This window comes from Ammospiza caudacuta, chromosome 6 (genome assembly GCF_027887145.1).
Source record: "Ammospiza caudacuta isolate bAmmCau1 chromosome 6, bAmmCau1.pri, whole genome shotgun sequence".
In the NCBI taxonomy this organism is placed as follows: domain Eukaryota; kingdom Metazoa; phylum Chordata; class Aves; order Passeriformes; family Passerellidae; genus Ammospiza; species Ammospiza caudacuta.
Genome location: NC_080598.1, coordinates 24251770 through 24277103, shown reverse-complemented (window position 1 = coordinate 24277103; position 25334 = coordinate 24251770). Strand labels below are relative to the sequence as shown.

Here is a 25334-nt window from a genome sequence, read left to right as displayed (position 1 = left end):
GAGTATAGATGATGTTTGGAAGTGCTGATACCAACTGCCTGAAAGTCTCACTCAGGGTTGGTTATGATATACTGCAGTAATGTTTTCTGACCTGGTAAGTCCGTTTGAGGATTCTCTGAATTTCTGCTAAAGCCTGACTTTAAAGTCAACCAAAACCAAAATTCCTAAACAGAGGCTTCTACTGTGTATGGGAAAAGAAAACAGAAAGAAGCAGAAAAATTGAAGAAGTTATTGCAATCATTTAAATATTGCAATCATTTTAAAGATGGGCCTGAAAAATAAACTTGCACATTGTGATTTCATTGTTTGCAAATACTTAAGAAAGCAAATTTTTGTCAGAAAAAAACATAGATTTTTGTTCATAAAAGCTAATTTTCAAATACATAAAAACTAAGTTTGATTTTTTCATATCTATAAACTGATAATTTCATATTCAAGAAATTCAGACTGCCTTCTTTGTCTAATTGACTCATTTGTTTTTTGTGTGTGTGTTTGAACCTGATGCCTATATCTGATTTCCTTTGCTGATTTATTTATTTTCATTCTTCCTGGTTGATTTTAGGTTTTGTATTTGTGCTTTCTCTGACCCTGCAGATTCTATCTTCTCTTCCTAACCTTTTTTCCATAGCGCAAAGTACTGTACTGACTTTGGTCCCATGCAACTTCTCGAGCATTTGACCTGTTCTTTGTTCAGATCACTTTCTCCAAGACTGATATATCTTGTTGGAAAATATTTATTGGCTATTTATTTATAAATATTTATTTGCATAGAGAATTCTAACCACGTCAGGAAGCCCTTTTAGATATGTCTCCATTTGTAATGGATGAATTTTGTTGATAGTAACCAGTTGATGATCCCCTCGCTCGTGTTGCCAGATCCATTTCACAAAGAGCAGCAAACTTGTGCCTGGATTGTTACAGAGGTATTTTCCCCAAATGACCTGTGCTTCTGCAGCCCCTCAGTGCTGTTCTGCACTGATAACGTGCATGCTCTCTGCTGTGCATTATGACAGTCTGAGTGACATGCCATGCAATGAATAATAATGTGTCATAGCTGCAAGTAGTTAGAGCTTCCCTCACTTCTAGCACCTCGCCTAATGTGCCTCTCCCACACACTTTTGTGACAAAGGGCTGAGGTATATTTATATACTTGCTCTCATTTAACCAAAGCAGAAATTCTTGTCGTTCTAGAGCTTAGCATATAAGGTCTTCATCAGCATGGTTTCCCTATAAATATCCCACTTAAATATCTTGGAGAATAAAACCCCAAGGATGGGCATTGGTATAATACAGAACTAGCCCAGAGAAAAAACATCAATCAGTTTCCTAAAGTGGGAATATATAAAATCCAGGTATTTGAAGTTTTTTGGAGCAAGGTACAGAAGAGGTATCTCAAATGTATCCCCTGTTTTAGTATTAGCATATTCTGGAAATAAATTCCCATCCATGAATAAATTGCCTAAATGCATATTCTCTCTGCATAGAATTGCCCCAGTAATTGTGACAAGCTGCAGTTTGTTTTGAGTTTTAGGGTTTTTTTAACTGACCAGCAGGCTTAACGACTGACTCATATCTTGCCATGCACTGCCTCCCACCTAATACCATAGTGACAAGCTGCTCGTTTTCTTCTGCTGAAAAGAAATAAGGAATAGAAATTAAGTCTTTCAAAAAATGGGATAGTTTTCAGTATCAGTATGATTAAACTGACCTGGATGGTGCTGACTACCTGCAAGGTTACACATGGACCTTAAACATTTAGCATGTATTAATTTCTGTTATATTAGGAAACAAATAATTAGTATTCTTTTCTGGAAGGCTTCTAAAGTTGAAAACATATGGGAGTTAGCTGATTAATGCACTTAGACAAAACCTGTAAATCACAGAATTTTCCAAATTCACACATTTGAACACCTTTTAGAATATCTTTTAGAGATTTTATTTGCAGAATAAAGTCAGGTTTTGTGATGCTCTGATGTTCCTCAGAAAATTTTAAATTGAAGAATTTCAGCAAGTGCAAATTCTTGTGTGAGTAATAATAATTTTAGAATTTCTGATCTTAAACACATTAATTTAATAGGAACAATGCCAATGCTGCTCTGCCTACAAACAAGCAAAAAATCCTAAACTATCGAGTTCAAGGACCAATCTGCATCGATCTCTCTAAAAATATATACTTTCTAGTATCTAAAATATAGTTTATTTTCAAATATTTATCTAAATTTTGTCAATTATTTGTCACACATTTTGGAATATTCTTTTAAATAAATAGCTATTCCTTAAAGCTTTCTAACTATAAAACCTCCATGTCAATTACATTCAAACATGAAAGCATTTAGACATTCCATTTTTCATTATAAACATCTATGTACATAGGTTATGTATCTCAAAAAAAGGCAGACACAAACCAATTTTTGATTCTTCTATCTGCACTAGTCATGCAGGAAAAGAAACAGCAATTTACATACAATTCTGTGATTTTCAATAGCTATGTGAATTCTTAAAAAAATGCTAAGGGACCACAATTCTGTAAAATGATCACTTTGAAACCACATATTTATTTTTTGTTTTCATATCAATAAATAACAAGGGATAAATTTCTTTTTTGTTTGTATTTGTTTTCCCAAAAAACCTGAGGGCAGGAGTATTAAATAAAAAAACCAAACTGATTTGTGTTTAATTATCATATTTCTTGGGGCAGATTTGAATAGGAAATTGAAACCGCTTTTGAACCTTAATTTTTTGAGAGATTGTATTACAATTTTCCTTTGAACCTAATATTTTCTTCTAAATTTCTCTTCCACAAAAGAAATGCTAGTAAAATGTACTGTATGTGCTTTATTATTATAGATGGTTAATTCCTGCTTCCAATTCTATGCCTTCATGGATGGAGTTACTAAATGTGTTTTCCAAAAGTGATGACTCATTGTAGTTGGCTCATCTTTGGAGAACACATTTTAACTGGAGCTGGATTTAGCAAATATTGCTGTGCTGCTTCTGAAAATAAGGCCCACATGAAACATTTTAAGTGAAAGGTCATTTCCTTTGACCTCCTGATTTTTACAAAATGTGCTTTCCATTAAGTTTTGAAGAACTTTGGAGAATTTTTCTTTAGCCTCTTATTCTAATTTTCTTAATATTAGACCTTCTTATTGTTCAAAGACTATCAGTACTGTGATTTTTGGAGCCAGTAGTGCTCCTTATCTCTTACAGAATTTTTTTATATTTTATCCTTCCACTGACATGCACAAAGGATTGTAAAGCAAATACAATTTAAAGGAAATGCAGCCTCAATCTAAGCTAGGAGAAAAGTTCAAGGAGAGAGAAATAGAAGATCTGTAAAACAAAAAAGCATTTAGTATAACTCTGGATCAAATCCAGACTTCTGTGCATCACATCTTGTGGTTCCTTTGCTTTTTTCCCCACACTCAAACAATTTATAATAATCATGATGTGCAGCTTCTTAAAACAAAGTTACATCCCTTACAGGTGTTTTATCCTGTTCATCACCGGAAGTAATTCTTTTAACAAGAAACTCTTCCCAAGACCTTGAAGATCAGATGTGATTGATTCAGTAAGGTGAGTATTGATTTAATACTTAGTATTGATTTAATATTTAGTACCATTGCCCCTGGGAGTGAAGTTCAGAGAATTTGTAGGAAAACTTAGCCTAAATTATCACGGAATAAAATATAGATAAGAAGAAAATATTGTTTATTAATACAATAAAAATAAAATAATAATTTGAATATTTAAAATATTTTGTAAGAAAATAAATATTTAAATAATCATTATTCTTGCCATCCCATTCACCGCTTGTGACTGACAGCATTTCTTCTTATTAGGGTGTCTAATGTGGGGTAAATAAAGAACGAGAAAAGTTCTCAACCACAGATTTTTTAAGACCTTTTCAAAGGATCCTGCCCTGATGGGGACAAAGAAGTTTATTCATATTAAACCTGTTTGCTTTCATTGTCTCCAAAATTTAGAAGTATCTTTTCCACTTGTAACATTTCCAGGGCTTCAGTGCAAATCCAATGAAAACTGGTCTTGGCTATTCTTCTGCTTATAGTGCTTTATGAAGTGAAAGTTATGGAACAATCTTGTCTTCTTTTTAGAAATGACAATACAGCGGACTAGGCAGGCTATTGGTCTGCTCTAGAGTGGCAGTAACCCAGTAAACTCCAAAAGAGTTTCAAGATGTTCAGCATTGTCTTGTAGTGTTTCATCCATCTCTCTAAGATCATACTGAAGATGATTAGGTATTTCATATGCTCTTTAAGTGATGTAGAGTTTTGACGTGTTTGTGGAGATAGAAGGGAGAGCTGAGCACCTGATGAAAAAATCCAGAGAAATTAAAGTTGAAGAGTAATTTTTCAAGTAACCTACACCATAGTTCGGAACATTGGTGAGTATAAATACAGTGCTTCTTGCCTTTGTTCATTTCTAGGTCCTAAATTGTTCTCTGACTTCTCATCCTTCTAGTTTATGTCAACATCTGTCAATGTACATTTACACTATAACACGCTCAGGGATCTTAAATTATTTGATATCAGGTGTTGACTGCTAGGGTACAGGAAAGAATGAGAATTATTTAGAGGGATGGCTTTTTTACCCCAATTGCTACCTTATATTTTCCAATCTGCCTTGCCTGCTGTAGTGCATATCATGTGGTGATTTTGGGGTCAGGTCATACACGGACACTAGTGGAAGACTTTACACTCCCTAAATAAAGGTGAGTCCCTCCAGTTTAACACATGCAGTAAGAATTATTTCCATTTTACAGGTAGAGAGCCAGGTGTGGAGAGAATCAAACAGCCCATCTTGATATCATGCAAATACTCTGGAAATACAATTCCAGTGAGTCCTGGCTATAACACTTTTGATGCCCACATCACTAGCAGCAGTCCTACAAGCACCAACGGTAAGAAATCAGGTCCTTATATAATATGCATTATAGTATTTCAATGCATTTGAATTTAGAAAAATCTGGGAAAAAAATCTTATGTTGTTTACTGGTGGCCAAGGCTGTGCCATTACTACTTTAAGGGGAAAAAAAGTAAAAGGAAAAGGGAGTAGAAAAAAAAATTTCTATGAAAGTACAGGGTTTTTTTCATATTGACAAATGAGGATGAAGTGAAAATATTTTCTCATGTACAGATGATTCCCCAGTGTTGGACATAGGAATAGAAGATGCTGAAGATACTTAGCTGAAGTAATTTATTTTATATGTACCTGAAAAGAGATCTTGAATATTAAAGTTATCTGCTTTGGAAATGTTATTTATGGCACAAAATTTTCATATTTTCTCCATTTTGACAATTTTCCCTCTCTATGCAACACTTATTTTCCTCCCCAGTTTATTGAAAGCTGTAACTTTCTTTGCATGGTTAAAGCAAACTATCCTGCTTGTTGTGATGAAAATTTAGAGATCTTGGATGTTACCTTTTCTTTGGCTTAGAAGTTAAATTGTAAATCTTTTCCCTGTATCAGAATTTCACTTTAAATAGATGCTAAACATAAGGACAAGATAGGAAAATATGGTTGCTAGGTTGTCTCTCAATATGTGGAAATCGTATTTTCCAGTCACAATAACTCCACAGGAGAAGAAATTAGGATGTCTGATGCATTCATCTCTGTGTCAAAGTATCATATTTTTGCTATTTAATATTCACTGAGGGGAAAAAAAGGCTGTCACACTATAAAGATATTATTTTCAAACAGATGGATTATTCCTGCCCAAATCTAGTTGTCTATATTCTTAAATTTTAATTCTCAAAATTTAATTTCAAAGAAACTGTTCCTCTTTTTTACTCTACTAACATTTTCCAATCTCAATGATTATGTAATTGTGTGATTTAGAAAACCAAGTACATATTAAATGGGGCATGGATATAAAATAAAGAATGCTCTATTCTCATTTACACCTGCATTAATCTGGAGATGGTCCATTGAAATCAAAGAAGTAATTCCTCCCTATGGAATGAATTCATGACAGCTTAATGTCAATGGTGCTCAGTCCTAGAAAGGAGATAATTTTTCTCAATCCAAATTCTAAGCCTGAAATTAATAGCATAAAAAAATCACAGGATTTGGGTACTATTCTCAGAACAGCTATATGGTGGAAACACTTGAAATTTATATGTCCCAGTCAGAATTGCAACACGATTGCAAGAGCTGAATTAGGAAATATTTACCTTTTTTCTTTCTCCTGTTTTTTAACCCAAGCATAATTCATTTTAGAAAACAAAGGAGACCCTCTGCTAGTGCAGAGCTGAATGCTAAGCACATAACTCTGATAAGCCCACAGTAAATGAGAAACTAAGAGCACTTGAGAAAAAATATTTTTACCAGTTAAATATGAGGTTTCTTATTTTTCTTTCATGGAAATACTTCTATGGACTGGTAAATTGCAGAATCACAGAATACTGGAGGGTGGAAGGGACCTTCTAAGGTCACATAGCCCATCCCCACTGCTCAAGCAGATTCATCCGGAGCAAATTGCCTGGTGCCATGTCCAGATGGCTTCTGAATATTACCAAGGGGGGAAGGCTCCACAACCTCCCTGGGCAACCTGTGCCAGTGCTCTTACTGTCATAGTAAAAAATGTTTCATGATATTCAAAGGGAACCACTGATGTTTCAGTGTGTGCCCACTGCCTCTGGTTCTGTCACTGGGCATCACTGGCTCCATCCCCTTTGCACCCTTCCTCCATGCACATGGAGGCATTAATAAGATTCCACCAAGCCTCCTCTTCTCCAGTCCAAACAGTCTCAGTTCTTCCAACCTTTGCCCATAGGAAAAATGCTCCAATATGTTGTCCTTATACTGCCTTGTTGGACTCTCTCCATTCTGTCCATGTCTCTCTTGTAGTGAGCAGCTCAGATCCGGGCACAGCACTCCAGGTGTGACCTCTCTGGGGCTGAGCACAGGGGAAGAATCACCCCTCCCCACCTGTTGGCAATGCTTTGCCTGGTGCAGCCCAGGATACTGTTAGGACTCTTGATCAGCTTGGGGAACTGGTTTTGTCTCTGCATAACAGAAAATTTGACAATAAGTGACTCAGTTCCATAAGAAGAAATTCTAGAAAGTCTCTTCCAACAGCAGGCTGTTTTCAGTCATGGATGGTTAGCATGGAAGATGAAAATTTGCACAAATGTACAACAATTCTAAATTTGTCTTATTTACCCAACTGCACAGGGAACATGCAATAGGCATACAGAAATTTTGAGAATGTAGTTCCCTTCAAATGTAAACAAGAAACCCCACCATTCAGTTCCATCTCTATCAGAAACAGTTGTTATTATGATATTATGAAGAGGTTAGTTTATTGAACAGTCAGGTACACATCCCCGTGCGAAAATCATGTGCTGTGGTTTTATCCTGGAAAAAAAACAGGATTTTCCTGGAAGGAAGATAGCTTTTCTTTTACTTCTTCCAAGCTGCTATGACCCAGTAGAAATTACTTGCAAAAAAAAAAAAAAATCTCACTAGAACTGTAAACAGCAGGAAAAAAAAGCCCATGAAAATCAATAAATGAGGCAGTATCATTCAATTGATAGTGTTGATGGCATGCACCTTATTTTATTGCTTTTTGTATTAAAAAAAAATTGAACAATAATCAGTGAAATCACATAAACAAGAAATTATATACTGTGGGCTCCAATTACAATAGAATATTTATGTTATTTCTTTTAGATTATATATAATATATTTTATATAGTCTGAGAGTTTTAGGAGATCCATTGAATTAACAAATTAATTAACAAGCTGGATCCTAGATCTGTGCAGTCAAAAGTATGTTTGTCAGTGAATTTTATTCCCTTTTGAAAGTAGAAAGCTCTAACAGAATTCAAGTACTCTCTCCATATGCAAACATGTTCTTGTCAGCAATACTAAATAAAATAGAAAGAATAATATTTTATTTTCTTTATGATTTTCTAGTTTATATTTAAAAGGATGGTGGGACTGTCAACTGACTTAGGAAAATGTTGCAATTGTTTTTCACTTTGTCTAAGCAAAGCAATCTGTTTTACTGGTTTTTTCCTCAAAATTTGGTTCTGTTTATTCAATTACAATGTTTCTGTTCTCCTTTGTTTAGGGTCAAAATCCTTTTCTCTTAGTCTTTAGCCACATTTCTCGTCCACCAAATGACTGAATATTGTGAATGTTTGGTCGTTTCCACTAGTCTCTTACAGTGTTAGTCATACACAGAGTTCTGTAGCTGGCCTTGTCTGCTGGAAAGGAAAACAATCTATATAGCAATCTTTATAACAATGTGTTCTTCGTGTTTATGATGGGAATATTTGCCAGTACATACATTTGAATTTTGTTATCCTTTCATACTCAGCACTGGGCAAGATTGAAGGCAATATACAAACAACAGTGTTTCAAGGCAACAATATATAATGTGCTGGAGGAAAAACGTAAGAGTTCTCTCCAGAGTTAATGATAGTCTTTTAACATTTGATTAAAAAATGAGTTATTGTGATAGTACCAAAATATTTATTTTAAATAGGTTTCATATGTGTGTGAAATATATGCTTCTAAACAGATAAATGCAATTATTTTTTTTGTATAAAGATATTTACTTTTTCATGTAGCATGGAATGTTATCCTGTAAATATTGCAAACTAGATTGCTTTAAAGTTATGTTCTAAGAAAATAATCACACTATCTTCTATGTTTATTGGGTGATAAAGCCTAATCGATGTATTAAAGATAACAAAACTTTGAGATCATATCATAGCCTAGAGCATGTTGCAGTTTTGATACATTTTTTTGTTTTGCCACACATATGCCAGCAAATATATTATCTTTGTATATAGAAAGATATGTAATATATTTAAGCAGTTATCTGTTGGAAATGTGTATTTTGATGTCATTTGAAAATACACATATTTCTATCATAAGTATCCCTTTGAATCAACAGAGATATTGTAGCTACAGCAGAGTTTGTGTCTTAGATTCTGATTGGATGCCAAAAATCTTCTGCAGCTGACACCTGTATATTTGTTTAATTCAGTTATAGAAACCTTTGCTTTCACTCACAGATTCTTTAATAGTAGCAAGAATTTTTTCAGGAACTTCTTGAAAAAACAGTGCAGGAAACATATTAGACTGTGATGTTTTCATCCTTCTGGGAAAAGGAGCAACCTTGTGGTTTTTTGGATTTTGAGTAGTTAAAAGAAAAAGACTCTTATAAGATGTTTGTAGACCCAAAATACACCACCAGCATCAGTGAAACAGAGAGGAACAAAATAAGCTCACCAACTGAGAAAAAGATTGATACTTGTCAGCAAGTAACTTGTTACTTCATGTCCTACCACACTTGCAACCTTCCTCAAAAAACTCAGAGACTTTTTCAGCATATTGGGAAGACTGCTAGGTTTGGGTTATTTATTATTGCTACACACTCAGCCTTTCACCCATTGCAGGTAATTTGTGTTTGCCACTGATTTCAGGGATAGTAAGATCAGATGATAAATGCGCCCAGTTCCAGTTGCTTAACTTACATCTAGTAGGACCTTCTCACCAGAAAGCCTGTTGAGTCAGTAGAATAAATCTGAAAGTCAATGATTCAGTAAGTGTTACTTGACTGAATTCAGCTAGCTTATGGATTTTATAATTCTGGAAAAACTTCTAATATGACATAGAACTTACACTTTATTTTATATTCTCATATGTCAATTTCACACAAAAGCTGAAGCCTGAGTAAGGCTACCAAACATAACTTTACTATTTGAGGGAGGACTGAGCAGAGAGCTAGTTATATTACATAGTGCATGGAATAACTCAGTTACTGCTTAATATTTGAAGTTTGCTATAATTACAATTAAAGCACCTCACTTTTTTTTTTTTTTTTGGGTTGTATGGAGGAGTTGGATCTATAAATAATATCTTTCTGATTTTAAGAGAGACAAATGCCAGCACATACTTCACCCATTTTCTGTTTCCATGAAGTGAGTATTGTATCTGATCTTAAACATACAAAATTTTCTGTAAAATTTCCATTGAACTTAGATCCCTGAGAGAAACAAGGCATAAGCCCAATTCTGAGCACTTTAGGTAATATAGATAAGTACATCTAACATACCTGGGCAAGCAGGTAAGAGCACATGTCAGTATTTCAGTAACTCAAATTAGAGAGTCAGTTCAGAAAACTCCAAAATGCATGTCTGAAGTCATTGTAATCAAACTGTGGCAGATTTGATAGGCAAGCCCAGATGTTGCATTGCTGCATTGCTGTCACAGCTTACTGAAGGTAGGACTTAAACTCATTGAAACCTTGAAGCTGTTCAAAGGGCTTTTGCCCTTGAACAGCTGCCAAACTGGAATTTTAGGTAATTTTTATGTGCATACAAGTTTTAAACAAACATTGATTTCTGTAATTGGAAAACAGATTGTCTTTCAATGCAAATTATTTTCGTTGTTACAGATTTTGCAAAGATAATTTTATACCTTGTTTCATATTACAATTGTGCCTCTACATCAGTGGCCAGAGCTGCTACCTGTAAATTCTGGTTGCCCTGTACCTCTTTTGCAAAGACACTTTATACCTCATTTCATCTTGCTGTCATTTACTCTGCCTCATCGGCTAGGCTGGAACCTGAGAATATTGGTTGAGCTGTCAGAATCAGGCAGGCTTTTAAGAAAATGAGTTTTGACATTCCTTTCCTTAAGATGATCCCTTGTTTTTCAATTACTGCTTTCTGACTCGGAGATTTCTTAAGGTAACCCTGAGTTTGTTCCCAGTCTGTCAAGCAGGTGGCAGCAACGCCACGCCGGAGCAGCTCCCGGCCCCTTTCCCCGACATCAAGTGTTAACGCAATTGACCAATCAGTGCTAAGATGATGGGAGGTAATTGGGTAATTGTATTTTACTGATCACAAGCAAAGAAAAAGGGAAGGGGGGGAAGAGAAGAAGGGGACAGAGGGGGGAAAGAAATTAAAAAAAAAAAAAAAAAAAAAAAAAAAAAAGAAGAGAAGAAACAAACCGCGACAGAGGAAGAGGGGAGAGAACGGAAGGGGAGAAGGAGGAGTGTAGCCAGAGCGACCAGCCCTGGGACATTTGCAAATCCTAGGGTGCCACTGAAAGGTGGGGAGTAAGAGAAAGCCAGAGCGACTGAAAAGCGGAGCTACTCCCAGCAACAGCCGCAGCTGTCAGGAGCTGGATATACACATACATGCGTCCCTACATGCTCACACGGGGAGAATTCAAGCTGCAGCTCATAGGAGGAGGAAAGCGTTTCGGCTGTGCAAAGGGCTATGCATCTCAGGGATGAAACTAAAAGCTGAAAGAATCGGCTGCGCTCCTGGGACTGTGTCATCTTGGAAGGGAGGGAGGCAGGAAGGAAGGAAGAAAAGGGGGAAGATAACTGGCATGTGGAAGAAGATGGGAGACTAACTCACTGCCGTGCAGAAGGGAAATCCAACTTGTACATCTGAAATACAGCAGGCTCAGCTTGGAAATGAGATCAGACCTGCATTGAAACACAGAAAGGGAGGAAAAGGGAGGCAGAGACGGGAGAGCTTTTATCCTTTTTCCTCTCTCTCTCTTTCCCTCTCTCTCCTCAAAGAAATAGAAGTTTATCCGTCTCACTGCTTCTGGATTCATAGAGCTGCTGGACAAAAGATGGAGAGGAAGCTAAAATGAAAAGCAAAGTATGCTTCTGAAATTTACAGCTAAAAGGACAAATCACATCTTCTCGGGTTTCTTTGTGCCCCATCGGGGGAGTTCTAACGTCTGAAGGATTTTGAAAAGTGGGGGGGGGGGGGGGGAAGGCGAGAGTGGGCGTTAAAAATACCCATCCCAAGTGTTTAAAAAATAACGAGGTGATGGATTTATCCTTGACAGCTGGTGGGAACCTTGAATTTTTCGCTACTCCCTCCCTCCTTCATTTCATTTAATGTGAAATTATGAAAATGCAGAGGAGTTGGAGGGAAGGCAAAAGGATATAACGTGGAGTTTGAAACAAGGAGAGGGTGCTGATGCTGTGGATTGCTGGCTTCTTGCCGAAATCAAAAATCCAATTGCGCACTGGGTTGTGATTGGAAATCTAATCAGATCTTTGGAGAGGGGGGAGAGAGACTAAAAGTTTATTGTTTTGACAGACAGGAATAAAAATTTAAATGCAAGAGGAGATTCTTTTCTAAAGGAGTGTGGGGGTATAGAGGAAAATAAGAATGGGAATCCCCATTCTATTGTGGAGACACATGGATTGGATAATTGATAGTGCAGCAAAGAAGGAGCAAAAAGAAAATTGGCTGGCAAGACCTGGATCCTAAGTGTCACAACAAAATTACATTAAAAGAATGCAGATGGAGGATTGCTTAAAAGGAAATACAGTTATTTCTGCTCTCCAGAGAAAAACAAATAGAGAGCAATGGGGACCAGTGGAGCCAAAGAGGCAGAAAACCTCAGAAAAAGGAAATTAAGCAAATGATCCACAGTGGAATGAAAAGTTTCAGAAAGGAAAAGGACTATTCATCCTTCTCAAGGATTTTTGGTTTTTTCCTGTTATTTTAAACCACTACTCTTCAGTGGAGGCAACCATCAACATTACTAGCACAGATATTTTAAGCAGAAAAGTTGAAAGCCACCGAGAAAATAAGGACAGAGAAGAAGAAAGCAAATTGCCAGAAGGGGAGAGTTCAGCAGTGTTGGGTTGGATTGGCACCTGTATGGACTGAAATTGCTGGGAAATTGCAATTGGATATCCTTTTTTTTTTTTTTTTTTTATTTCCTTTCTTGTTTTTAATTTTGTTTTGGTTGCTGAAATGAAATAGTTTTCTAACCCCTCCCCCACCCTGGTTTTTCATAATCACTCGGATTTCCAGCTGGATAGTCTTTGAGGATACAGTGAGTACACTTTTAATTTTATTATTTTTTGGAAAAGGATCTATGCCCCATTGCCTTTCTTCTTTCATCCTTATTCCTCTTTTCTCAGTCTTTCCCCCCACCTGAATAAAGAACCTGACTGTATTTTGATAATGGCTGGAGGGGGGCGGTTGGGAAGAGAGAAGGGAAGGAATGAGGGTAGAACTGAATTCTCACAGTAGCTCAAATTCCTAAAACTCGAGCCTTGGTAGGGTGTTACAGACACCTGCCCGTGTGTCTCTATAGCATTTATAAATGTTTGCTAGCAAAGAAATCTTTTGAGAAAGCCCTTGCAGTGATGGGGGGGTGCTGCCTGATTGATTGCCCAGTCTCTACAAACGGATGCAAGTTGCATGGAATTAGATGCACAGAGGAGGTTTATTTATTTACTAAGTGTTTAAAATAGTTCAAGGCTCTGATTTGAATGCTGGTATCCAGACTGACATTGCAGATCAATATGGTGTATTTAAAGGAACATTTTATAATCAAGCAGGGAGGTGAAGGATGGCTTTTGGCGGGAGTGGGGGGGGTGTGGGGCAGGGGCTTTTAATGGATTTTGAGGATGCAGCTCCAAGCCAAATGACGTGTTTTACACCCCATTGCTAAAAAAGGAGACAGTAATATGCAGAGAGAGGATATTCTCCTATTGAAGGGGAGTTTAGGGAACTGCTGTACTGGCCACCCATGCCCTCTGGATCTCCTAGGAAATTCTTTGTGATTTTGTGGTGAATCCTTCAGGATTCCATTGGACTTTCATGGCAGTTAAAAGAGATTTACTTTGATTTACAAGGAGAGGATTTGGAGGTGTCAAGAGACTTTCTTTATTATGCTGGTAATGAAAATAATTAAAAAGTGGCTTGTAAGTGGTGGGCTTCAGAAATTAGCAATGTTATGTAGCAGACCAGTAAATATCTCTCCCCTCCTGAAGAAATGTCGTGTGGGAGGGTAGAATAAAGGGAGGATAACATGATGTTTAAAATAGAGGTCCATGTTTTCCTGTGGGGAAGAGTGTTACTTCCGTCCCCTCTCCTGGCATGACTGCATAGCTCGTGAGTAGGGAGTTGTCTTTCTTTTACTTCCCTTTCTGTCCTCCTTCACCTCTGCCCTCTTCAACCTTGGCCTTCACATGTTAAGGTTCCAGCTGAAGGTATTAGGCCAAAACTGGTGCAGAATGAGAGGGAGAAACAACTAATTAAATGAACCATTGAATAGGAATGGGTTTTTGTTGGGTTCTTTTTGCAGGCAAGGTGCAGAACTAGCTTTGGCACTCATTTTACTTTTCTCTAGCAGCAATATTCTGGAGAAGGGGAGAGCGGTCAGGGAGGAAAGAAGTGTTGATAGATCCAAATTTTAGCTCTTTTAATTTCTGGCAGCATTTCTCACTTCACAAGCTGCCTGCATGAAACAACACAAAAAAGGGCTGTAACTTCCCTGGATAAATACATAAACCATTATTAGCCTCTTTGTTTTTTCCCCCTTTCTTCATTCATCGACATCACTACTGTTACTTCATGTAAATGTCCTGAATCTTTTGGCGTAATGGAAATGAGAACTTCTGCCCCTCAAATGTGTCCCATGTGCTTCTGTTTGGAGGTCATGCCTCTTAAACATTGGCTATTTGAGAAGGATTAATCAATTCTGCACCTAAGGAAATCACTGGGAGTTCTTGTTTGGCCACGCGAACAAATCCGACCCTTTGTGCAGTTGTGTTCAGGAAAAGAAGGAAGCAGGCACAGCAAAAATTGTTCCTTCTAGCTCCAATTGCTCTCATCCTTCTCAATATAGCTGAATTGTTTTAGTGTGAAGTGCTTTAGCCTCCTTTTTTTATCTCTGGGCCCATGTTTCCTGGTGGGACACTAAATGGGTAATAAGTTTGTCAGCATCTGAAAACAAGTGCAAAACTCTTGTTTATTCCTTCATGTATCATGATAAGTCTGTGCCCTGTTGTGGGCTACACTTACATCAGCAGTTGCAGCAATAGAAAAGCTAAATTTATGTTAAGCTGCTGCTCAGTAATTACTGAAGGAAAAAGAAGCTGGCTAAGAAAAAGGCATCTCCAAGCTTTTCCCTGGATTGCTCTCAAGTGAACACATAAACAGAAAATTTGATAGAGCAACTCCAGTTTTGGCCAATAGAAAGCTGTCATAGCTGCCCTATTCATTTTGTACAATAACTAGCAGGAGTATTTTCTTGACATGATAAAGAAGCACTGGGAAAATTTAGTCACCAGTTTGGGCTGAAATAGGCAAACCTTATCAACATTAAAAAGCTAGGGATGTGTGTCTGCTTCCAAAGAGGCAACAGTTTCACACTTCAGTGAATCATTCACTTAATACAGTAGCCAAAAGACGAATGGAACAGCCCAGAGTTTAACTCCTTCAATGTCAAAGTGGGAATGAGTATAGCATTTCTCAGTATTTGTGCTGAGGCTTATCCAGAGCCCAAAGGGCTGATAATAAAATAAATAGCCTAAATATTAATCCAAACATCCAGCCAAGTGGAAGCAACATATCTCCTCATCCAGAGGCAGGAGCTGGCTGTCTCTGCTACTTCCCTCACAGGTGTCTGAGCACAGGTGTGTCATTCAGTGGCATATGCTGGTCCTGAGGGCTGTCTCCTCTTCAAACCATGGATGATATTTTTGGTAGTGACCCCAGGAAGCTGGGATTTTAGCACTGTACAGGGAACAATTTTGTCTATATTTATGCACTAAATGCAGGAAGAAAGATAAAGCTGTATTGGAAGGTCCTGCTCTGCTTGGTCTAATTGTTTTCCAGAAGGTCGGAGATCAAACCTCAAACTTGAGGCAAAGTGTAAGTTTTTAATGCAAGGGGATGGCTGCTCTATGTCTTTTCTCATGTCAGGAATGATTTGTACTGATCTAGAATTGAAGCAGGTTCAGTTTGCTGGAGCGGCAAATTGTGTCACAGTATCTCCCAGCCTGATACCACTGACAAGTGAAAAATGAGCTTTTAAATTAGGTGAGACCCAAGAAAAAAATGCTGTAGATGTGAGCCAATACAAGCAATTATGCGGGACTGGAGAAAAACAAAGGGATTCCAGAAGTGTTGCTATGGATTCCTATATGTAGGCTTTAAAATTATTTGCCTGTGACCTAAAAAGCTATCTCCTATTTGATGTGAAGATTCTTGCTGTTGCAATATGAGGCAGGAAGATTTTGGATGGGGCTCAAGACAGGATTTTAGCACATTTTGAGAGAGCTTGTTGCTGGTGAAAAATCCCAAGCCAGGCTAGCCAAGTTGCAGCATATTCACTGAAGGAGTGCACTGTGCACTCAGCAGCAGCGTGAGAGAGAGAGAGAGCCTCCATCTCTGTCTTGCCAGAGTGTCTTTGTGTTGGCTTGGAGATATGCTTTTGTTTCTGATGGCTAGTGAGGGAACAAGGGGAGAAGGAAGGGTGATGGAATTAGTGCCATTTCCAGTCTTGGATGAAAATTACTCTGAAGATATTCATGTTGGAACCTGCTAAGTATTTTCTAGAGTAGTGAAGCTGACTGCATTTCAGGTTAGTATTCTCAGGGGCCTTTCAGCCCATTACCAGCTGCTCTGTGAAAGTCATAAACAAAAACAGCCTCCTCCAGCCCCCACAGGATAACCCAGATGAGAAGGATTTAGAAATAGCAGCAGCTATGGTGATCTGGAAGGTGGCCTTGCAGCATGCTTGACTCTAGCAGCTTAGAGAAGGAGCAGCCTTTGAAAAGGATCCTGCCTCTACTTCCTGTCATGGCAGAAGGCATTGGGGATTGGTTTGTGACACTTTAGAGAGGTTGATTTAATGACTTCATTCACCAAAAAAAAAAAAAAAAAGGGGCTACCTGTTATTTAACTGTACTCTCATGGTCATTTTTTTGATCCTAAGGGGTAGAAATGGGGGCACAAGAAGGGAGATGATTATGCCAGTGGTGTGTTTTGCTTGCATATTCACAAGCTGCAATACTTGGAAGTGAATTAATGTGTAGTTCCTGGTAGGGGGCCTGGATATTTTGCTATCTGTTAGTGAAAAAGGCAAAAATCAGAAGCTTGTGCATGCACACAATAAAAGAGAATCAGGATTTACATTTGGTATCCAAGGAAGCAAGAGCAGAATCCTGCAGGGCTTTCTGTTCATTGTTTAAATGTTGCCATAGCGATATCTCAGGGCACAAGTTACATGTTTTCCTCTTCTAGAGTTGAGCTTTGCTTCTCTCTCTCTCTCTCTCAATCTCCTCTCTCTCTGTCTCTCTCGATATTCTAAACTAGCAGGAATATCTCCACAGCAGAACTTTGCACAGCAATAGGAAAAGATGCTTGCAAGCTGCATTATCAGATGGCATATATGCCTGTATACTCTTCACTGATACTTGCTAATATGTTGGAAACCCAGTTAGGAGGAAATTGTTGGATAGAAGTGGAGTGTGAGACTTGTTGTTAGGACATGGAGCATATTACAATATTTTCTGTAGTGGTGATATGTTAATTGGATAGCTGCAGGTAAGCAAAGTGTAGCAGTCGCTGACAATTAGAAACAACAATGGACTTTCCAGGACTGGATCTATTCCTTGGGCATATTAAAAAGCATTTCAGGTATATACCATAGCCTGTGTAAATTTAAATACTAACATATATCTTGAAATTCTGTTTTCACAGTGCCAGGACAAGATTTACCTTTGCTGCTTGTGAAAGAGAGAGAGGCAGCATCAGACCACTGAATAAAATCTGCCATAGTTTTGCTGCCAAGCTTGTACTTGTTATGTCAGGACTGTGGGGGAGCAATATAACCAGGAACCAGCAGAATTAAAAAGGAAACCAATCACCCTCAAAACAAGGCAAACTATTCCATCAACAATTATTTCATTTGCAGCTAGCTAAAGCTTACTCAGAAGTTTCACAGCAAGATAAGTTAAATAAATGATGTTTTCTCTGCAAATGAGCAGCAATTCAGAGCATTCATTAATGCTCTTTGTGTTTGAGGGATCAGTTAGTTAACAGCTATGGGATTACGGGATTCATATCATCCTGTGCATTAAAATAATCCTCAGAAATATGGATGTGATTTCCTTTCATATTTGTACAGGCACTGCAGTATGACCTGACTTCTAGAAGGCCCAGGAGTTGGTGCTTTTATTTCACCATACATATAAGAGTCATTGCCCAAAGGATCTGACCTGATGCTGGACAACAGTGGTAGGAAGTTTCAGAAAGTATTAGAGTCCTTCAGATCTGCAGCATATTTTGATTTTGCTTACAAACCTCGCTTCACTTTCATGGCAATAATCTCTTCCCTCTCACACCATGTTACATGGGAAATAAAGCCAAGCACACAAAGAGCCTGTTTATCCTTGTGAGGGTGCAGCAAGAGTCAAAACAAGGCAGGTTTCCTCACACTGCTTATCATCACCCTTAGACATGATCTTAAGCTAAAGACTATCTTAAGATCTTAAACAGGCAATAATTCTGTTCATGTGTTTTGAACTTACCAAAATCCTTGCAATGGCAAAAAGGTGGCCACCTGTGGCTGAGATGGGGGCTACTCACCTCACTTCTCATGCACTGTGCCCACTCATCAAGTTAGTGAAGATCACCAGGTTCCATTGTCTTAACTGGAAACTATGATAGTAGGGAATAGAGGAGGAAATTTTCATCATACTGAATCGTCATCAACTATAAAGCAACATTTAACTTTCTTGTAAATCTCCATAAACAGCTATTAGTGGACTGTTCATGTAAGAGAAGAGGATGACAGTCTCTCCATGAACAGGTATAAGTGAGATTTTTGTCTTGCAGGAATTAATTAAAATAATGAGGGTTTTTTGTAATTCACTATTGTTCATTTTTTAGTCATCATTTAGCATTGTAAAGTGTATGAACTAGCTGGCTCTGTAATAACCCTTCCATGCAACCGGTTTAATTCCTTTACCATTTATTTTCTTCTGTCATTGTGAGAACATAAACCCAGATTTGCTCCAATTGATCTCAATAAGATATTTAGTAATTACTTCAGCAGGACAGATCTTGCTCTGTAGGTTTTTGTTTTCTTTTTTCTTTATTTTCACAGCTAAATAATCAAAAAGTATGTATATTTATGGATGTAAAAAGATGATCTGAATGCCATGTTGAGTTAATATGCTACAAGTTTCAGAATTTCCAAAGGCTCTGTGCTCCTTTGCCATCCCTGCTGACATTCCAGGTGTTAGTGCATCTTTTTCATCAGTGTGTAATGGAATAATTGATGAATTAATCTCACTGCAACAGCAAAACCTGATCTTATATTAACAAAAGTAGCTGTTTTTAAAGATATTTTAGATATTTTAGGTCTGAATTCTCAGCCTTATGATGGTGTAATCTCTGTGTATTGATTACACATGTCAATAACTGAATATTGTAACATGTTAGAATCATTTTAACAAAAATGCTATAGTTTTTATTTTAAAAGAGGCTAGAAGAGGTTTTACAGGGACAGAAAGAAGTGGATTAAGGAGTCATACTTTTCTCTCTCTCCATACATGCAAGTTTCAAATGAAACGTGCACAAATATATTCAATTACATGAGCTTCTTTGCCAAAGGGCATATATGCTCTGTTAAGGGTTCTTTGCTTAGATGTTTGGTTTTACAAGGATTTTCTTTGCCCCTACTCAGTTTGTGAACCCTTATTGGACAGGCAGCTTCTTCTACAAGTGATTCTATATTATGTTTCCGAAGGAAAGATTTTATATTTGCTACATCCGTTGGAGAACTGAGGTTCATTTTTGTTAAGGTTGTTGATGACACAGCTACCAGAGGGGAAGGATGGTGACCCCATTAGCCTTTCATGTTGCTCATATGCAGTGCACAGTCTACTACTTCAATAGGAGTTTTATTGCATTTAACGCCCGTGTGAATTTTGACTGTATATGGTGCAGGGAATTAAAACCATAATGGATTTCTCCTTTGAACCAGAAAGAGGTCAGAAAACTTCACCTTCAGTGAATGTTCATGTTGATATCCCTCTTTCTGTAATGTGCATTTTCCTGAGTGGTCTGGCCCTGAAGATTGAGTTACATACATTAAGTGAAGGCCTGGAGGTATCTGTTAAAGACTACATAGTGGAGGATGGCTCAGTCCTTAGGTAACTTTCCATAACATGTGGAAAAAATAATTGCATTTTTTAATGGGAAATTTCAGGTTTGTGGATATGATGAAAATGTCATGCAGTAGTTGTAGAATGTCATTAAGAGTTGCAAATAAGTATGATAATAAATACATTCACAAAGGTATTGCATCTAATTTAAAATATCACCCAGATAACACTTTTTTTGTGTCTTGGCAAAGAAAGGTAAAGTTGATGATTACCTATGGCCAAATCAAAGGTAAAAAGCAGTCAGTGATGCTGCTTCAGAAATGCCTGTCTTCTAAACCTGAGAAAAATTATGAGAAAAATTGATTGGAAGAGACATATAAACACAAGGCTATGAATATAAACTGGTCAGTTTCTAGGGATATATTTTTTTGCCCTGAAAAAACCCAATTTATAAAAGAGTTTGTATTTGACTTTGAGTCTGTCTTTGATACAAGGGAAAAGGACAAAAAAAAATTAACAATTACACCAATAATTATATCAAAACAAACTAGTACCTAGTAGGGAAAAAAAGGAAATCATATAACAATGTCTATTAAAAAATTAGATGTAAAAGGAGGACAATTGATGTCATAGAAGACCAGTGTTGTGATTGTGTGCTAGTCTTAGAATACACCAGGAATAAGGGAGTATTGCTGTTCTTTTGTTGTTTTTTTGGCCACATCCTGTGAAGAGATATTGGCAGTAGTGATGCATCACTGTCAGAATATTTCAATTAATATTTCCATTCTGTATCTGGAAAAATTATTATTAATTTTTTTATTATGGAAAGAGAAAGCAAGTAAAAGGATTTTGGGGAATATTTATTAGGGGACAAATATTCTTAGTAGTGTTTTACTTCTTCAAAAAGTTATCAAGAGTATATGTCTAGAAAACATTCTAATGCTACAGGTGAAACTTATATGGATGTGGTAACCATTGTCCATTTCCCCTGGCATAAATTTTAGGCAAAGGTACTGAAAATACAATATAGGATTCAACTGGTAGAAAGTTTAAGCAGAGAAAAGTTTAATATCAATAGTATGGTATTATGGGAATTATTTTCTATCAAGCAAACAATTTGACCCTTTTATACTGCCTGGCTGTAGATAGAAGTTACCATGGAAATAAAGTACACTCAAACTTTAAAAAACATGGGATATTCAAGTAGCTTAGAAGCACTTGTAAGATGTAGTAAGTGTTGAGATGAAATATTTTTAATGGATTATGTGGATATTGTAACTCTTTTTACAATAATAATACCAATGTTCTAGCAAAATCATTGACAGAAAATTGTACTTCATATAAGAATAGAGCCCACAGTTAGCAAAATTACACTGATTAAACTGTTGGTTAGGATGGGTATGTGAGAGCAAACTGGGTGAGTAAGATTAACTGAGCTGAGAGGACATTTCCCAAAACTGACTGCTAAAGAGGAGAATTGGAAAAAACCAAAACAAACAGATACAAATCCCTAAACTAAGAAAAAGCAAAAACATCCCTCCAATAATCAAAAATAATAAAAGCCCCATGAAACAAAGCTTGAATAAGAGTCTGAAAGAAGCATGATGTTTTTAAAGCATAAAGCCTGTGCTCCCAGGAGTGTGGGTGTGCTCATAACCAGCATGGCCTGTGAGGATATCTGAGTGATGTTGCTTTAGAGGATTAATTATATAAAGTTTTTTAAAAGTTTTTAGGTATTTATTGCCATTTTTTAAATGTCTAGTATGGTGGGGTTTTTGTTGTATTGATGATTCTGAGCTGGCAGAGAGTGCCAGTTAATTAAATGTCTTTGGCCATAGTGATGTGATTTCAATCACATGGATTGAGAAGTTTTCCCTTGAGACCAAGTAAGGCAGCATGATAAATAAGACTGGCATACTGAGTAATGTTGGATGCTAAATGTGACATACAAGAAGGACAAATTCTGAATGACGGCCACTCTGTAAAGCCAACTCTAAAGAGAATTTGGTATTGCAACAGGCAAGAATTTCCACATGAGCTCCCACTGTGCTAGTGTTAAAAAATATTATGACATTCCAGAGAAACAGAATAGTGATTTTACCAATGTCAGTGGGAAAACTGGAATGCTCTTTGCATATGAATTTGTCCACACTTAAAAATTTTGTTGAAAAGAATATTCAGTGCTAAATAAAAAGGAAAAGTTTAGTACTTTAACATCAATCTATTTATTAAGAAGCTCAAGAACTGATGTGATTAGTTTAAGAGGAAAAAAAGTAGATGTTTAAATGTTTTGTACTATACCAAATAAAATTCAAAGAAGAAGCAATAGATTCTGCTGAGGTCTCATAAATTCATGCTGGAAATTAAGGGTATAATTTTAATGTTGAAAATAATTTACCATTTTAAAATTTTGCAGAGAAGTATTTTTTCTGTCTCTTGGGGTCCTTGTCTTTGTGGAAGACTGTTGTAGTTAAGTGTTCCTCGTTGTGTTTTGTATATTTTGACAATTCAGAAAGGCAGAGTAGATGATTCTGAGGTTCCTGTACCTGCAGGCAGAAGGAATGTAGCCTGAGCACCTATAACCAGGCTTCCAATCCTGTCATCAACATATATATGTAGCTATGAGCAAAATACCCCAAAGGATGTCACTCTGCAGTCCATCATTCCCTCTCTGCTGAGATTGCTATCAGAACACCAAATAAGTTTTTGGGTCATCTGCTGCTTTATGACAGTACTGTGACTCAGTGCCTAAGTCTTCTACTTAGTTGGAAAACTGTCCTTTGAAATCTGTGAATTTGTCAAATCTGAAATGTTCTACAAAGGTGAATTTTGAAAGCTATGCTGTGGGTGAGCAAATCCCTGAACAAATCCCATGTGTATTTAGATGTTCCCTCGGTACCCGATCCACAAACTTATTTATGTGCCCAAGCTTCTACCTCCAGAGTTCTCTCCCCAGTGTAGATGTTTGCGAGCTTTAGGTGTTGTACTTCTGAAACACTGTCTTTTCAGCAACCTGGGCCTCCAGCTGCAGAAGTCTGTTTCTTTAAGCTGACCCAGGGGTTCAACATCTAAATCAAAACCAACCAAAATTATTGTCTTTGAGCTTGTGTCCAGTTTAGGCTTCTGATATGAATCCGGACATGAATTTCTGCAATAGTTGGTCAGGTGGTACCTATTGTGCAATAGATGACAGTCTTCTTCCCTGGTCTGAAATAGACTAAATATTGAGGTGTCAAAGATGGTATATCCAACATGTTCTTAGCTTACAGAACACTAAAGATTGCTTTGAACACATCCTTTTCTTGCTGTGAATAGCTCCTAAAAATTTCAGAGTAGAAATGTGCATTTCTATCCTCATAAAATAACTCCATTCATGGACTTGATTTTACTTATTTATTTCTTTTGCTAATTCCTGTCTTAGGTTTGGGAAGACAAGAGAGGAAGAAAAAATTAAGTGAACTTTCCTCTGCATCTCTGCAGGTAGTAGATTTTGGTAGTATAGGTTGAAATTAAATGCAGTCTCAATGGACTGTCTTTTCATATTTCTAGTTACTCTTCACCTTACTTGGACACTGATTGCAATAAATATTTCTGGCACTAAATATTTCTGAAAAAAAAATTGTTATGGAAATCTAAAATAAATATACATCTTTCATACTTACTGGTGAGGTAGACGTTCACTTTCTCTGTTTAGAATTCTGTAGTCCAGGTCCTTTTTTTCAGATAAATTGTGTTTCTTCCATTCATGAGCCTTCCTGGAGTAGTGTGCCATTTCACTGTTACAGCTGAGAGGTTAGTCCAAAAGTTTCTGGAATGCTGCTCTGAGGTAGCAAAGGGCATTCCTAATGTTAGAAAGCTCTGGGTGAGGTCAGAGACAGTTATGCTTCTTACCTCGCTGCTCTTTTCTGTGTTCGCCTTTTTGCACCCTCTACTTTGCCTTTGGAAAAATAACACTACTTTTGCAGAAATTATAAAAATGAATTGGGTGATCTCATGTGCTTGTTTATAGGAGAAAACAGCATGCCTCACATGAGTATAAAACACTAAGCTGCATTGAGCTTGCACTAATATTGCTGGCATAGCTAGTGCATGTTAAGGGTATATTATCCAAAAGGCCTGTTAATAATGACTGAGAATATCTCTCTAGGTAGTCAGTGTAGTAATCAGCATTTAGAAAATCCATATCCCATCTTAATCCTTATGCATTATTCCACATGTGTGTTCCATATAGTGTAGTCCTGGATTTTCAAGGAAGGAGACTGAATATCCTTTACTGTTCCCTTACAACAGAAACCAATAAATTTCCCTACTACTGAAATCTTGTTTGGGATAGTCCTTTTCTCTTACTTCCCTCCCAGTCCCTTCTGCAAATTCTCTTGTCAGAAACTGGTGTGACTACTTTTCAAACCATCCACCTAGCTTGGGATAAGGCACATGTTTACAGAGACCAACTACCTACTTACTAGGAAATCTAACTGTAATAGGGCTGTTCCTTAATCTTTGACTAGGGGCCCTTATGAATTTTGTCTGTCAATAGCTCTTCTCTCTCCTCAGTGGCAGCAGAATTCCAAAGCTCTTTCTGTCACACTGTGTTTCCAAAGAGTACTGTGCTGCCAGAGGTCTCTGGAAGACTAGAAATATCAGTGAATGATCATGGCACTGGGGAGAGGTAAGTGAGGAGATTGGAAGAAAGTGAACTGTTGCCTGATTCTGAGCGTTTCTGTAGCTTTTTTTAATGAAAAGTTAAAAACTTCTAGGATACAACACTGTTCTTGTCAGCTTTTTCATGCAGATGGATCTACGGACCAAAATGAAGCCTCAGTGAAACTAAAACAGATTCTATATTGAGGCAGAAATGTACTAGAGGAGCTGTCAGTTTAATTTCACTGGCATGAGCTGAGCTACTTTCACTGCTAAAGCTATATATTTCTGTAGGTGCATGCATGTGTGTTAGTGGATAGATTGCTTTGAAAGTTTTGGAGTGTATTTGGCCTTATGACATATTAAAGTGATGGTTCTTTGCAACTCTGGTTGCACTGTAGAAAAGTAGCAGGGAAATATTATTTTTCATGTATATTTAACAAAACACCCGATTCCTTTTTTTTTTTTTTTTTAGGAGTGGGATATAAATCTCCACACATTAGTCATCTAGATTTCTGATGATTTATAACACTAACTACATGGCAGTTGGGTAAAAAAGGAACTACTTTCAGAAAGGTTTAAGAATAAGTTTTTTGCCAAACAAGTAATGAAACTATCACCCATCTCCCAAAAGCAAGAAAACATATCAGATCTTGTTTGACATCTTTCTTCCATCTAAAATTTCAAATTATAGGTTTTGAAAGAAAAATGCAATTAGGATATAGATTTAAATATAGTGGAATGGTCAGTTTTGTGCACT

The 25334-nt window shown here is 37.1% G+C and overlaps 1 protein-coding gene across 3 annotated transcripts in view; it reads left to right on the top strand.

The window, feature by feature from the left end:
* Positions 1-25334, top strand: part of LRRC4C (leucine rich repeat containing 4C) — a 485283-nt gene that overhangs the window by 382877 nt on the left and 77072 nt on the right. For 2 of the 3 annotated variants that reach the window (XM_058807065.1, XM_058807064.1), the window contains 2 exons: positions 3487-3576; positions 4784-4921. The gene's annotated coding sequence lies outside the window, so the exon portion shown is untranslated. Of the gene's footprint in view, positions 1-3486; positions 3577-4783; positions 4922-12758; positions 12859-25334 lie in introns of those variants that run through there. The other variant, XM_058807066.1, reaches the window with a different exon arrangement.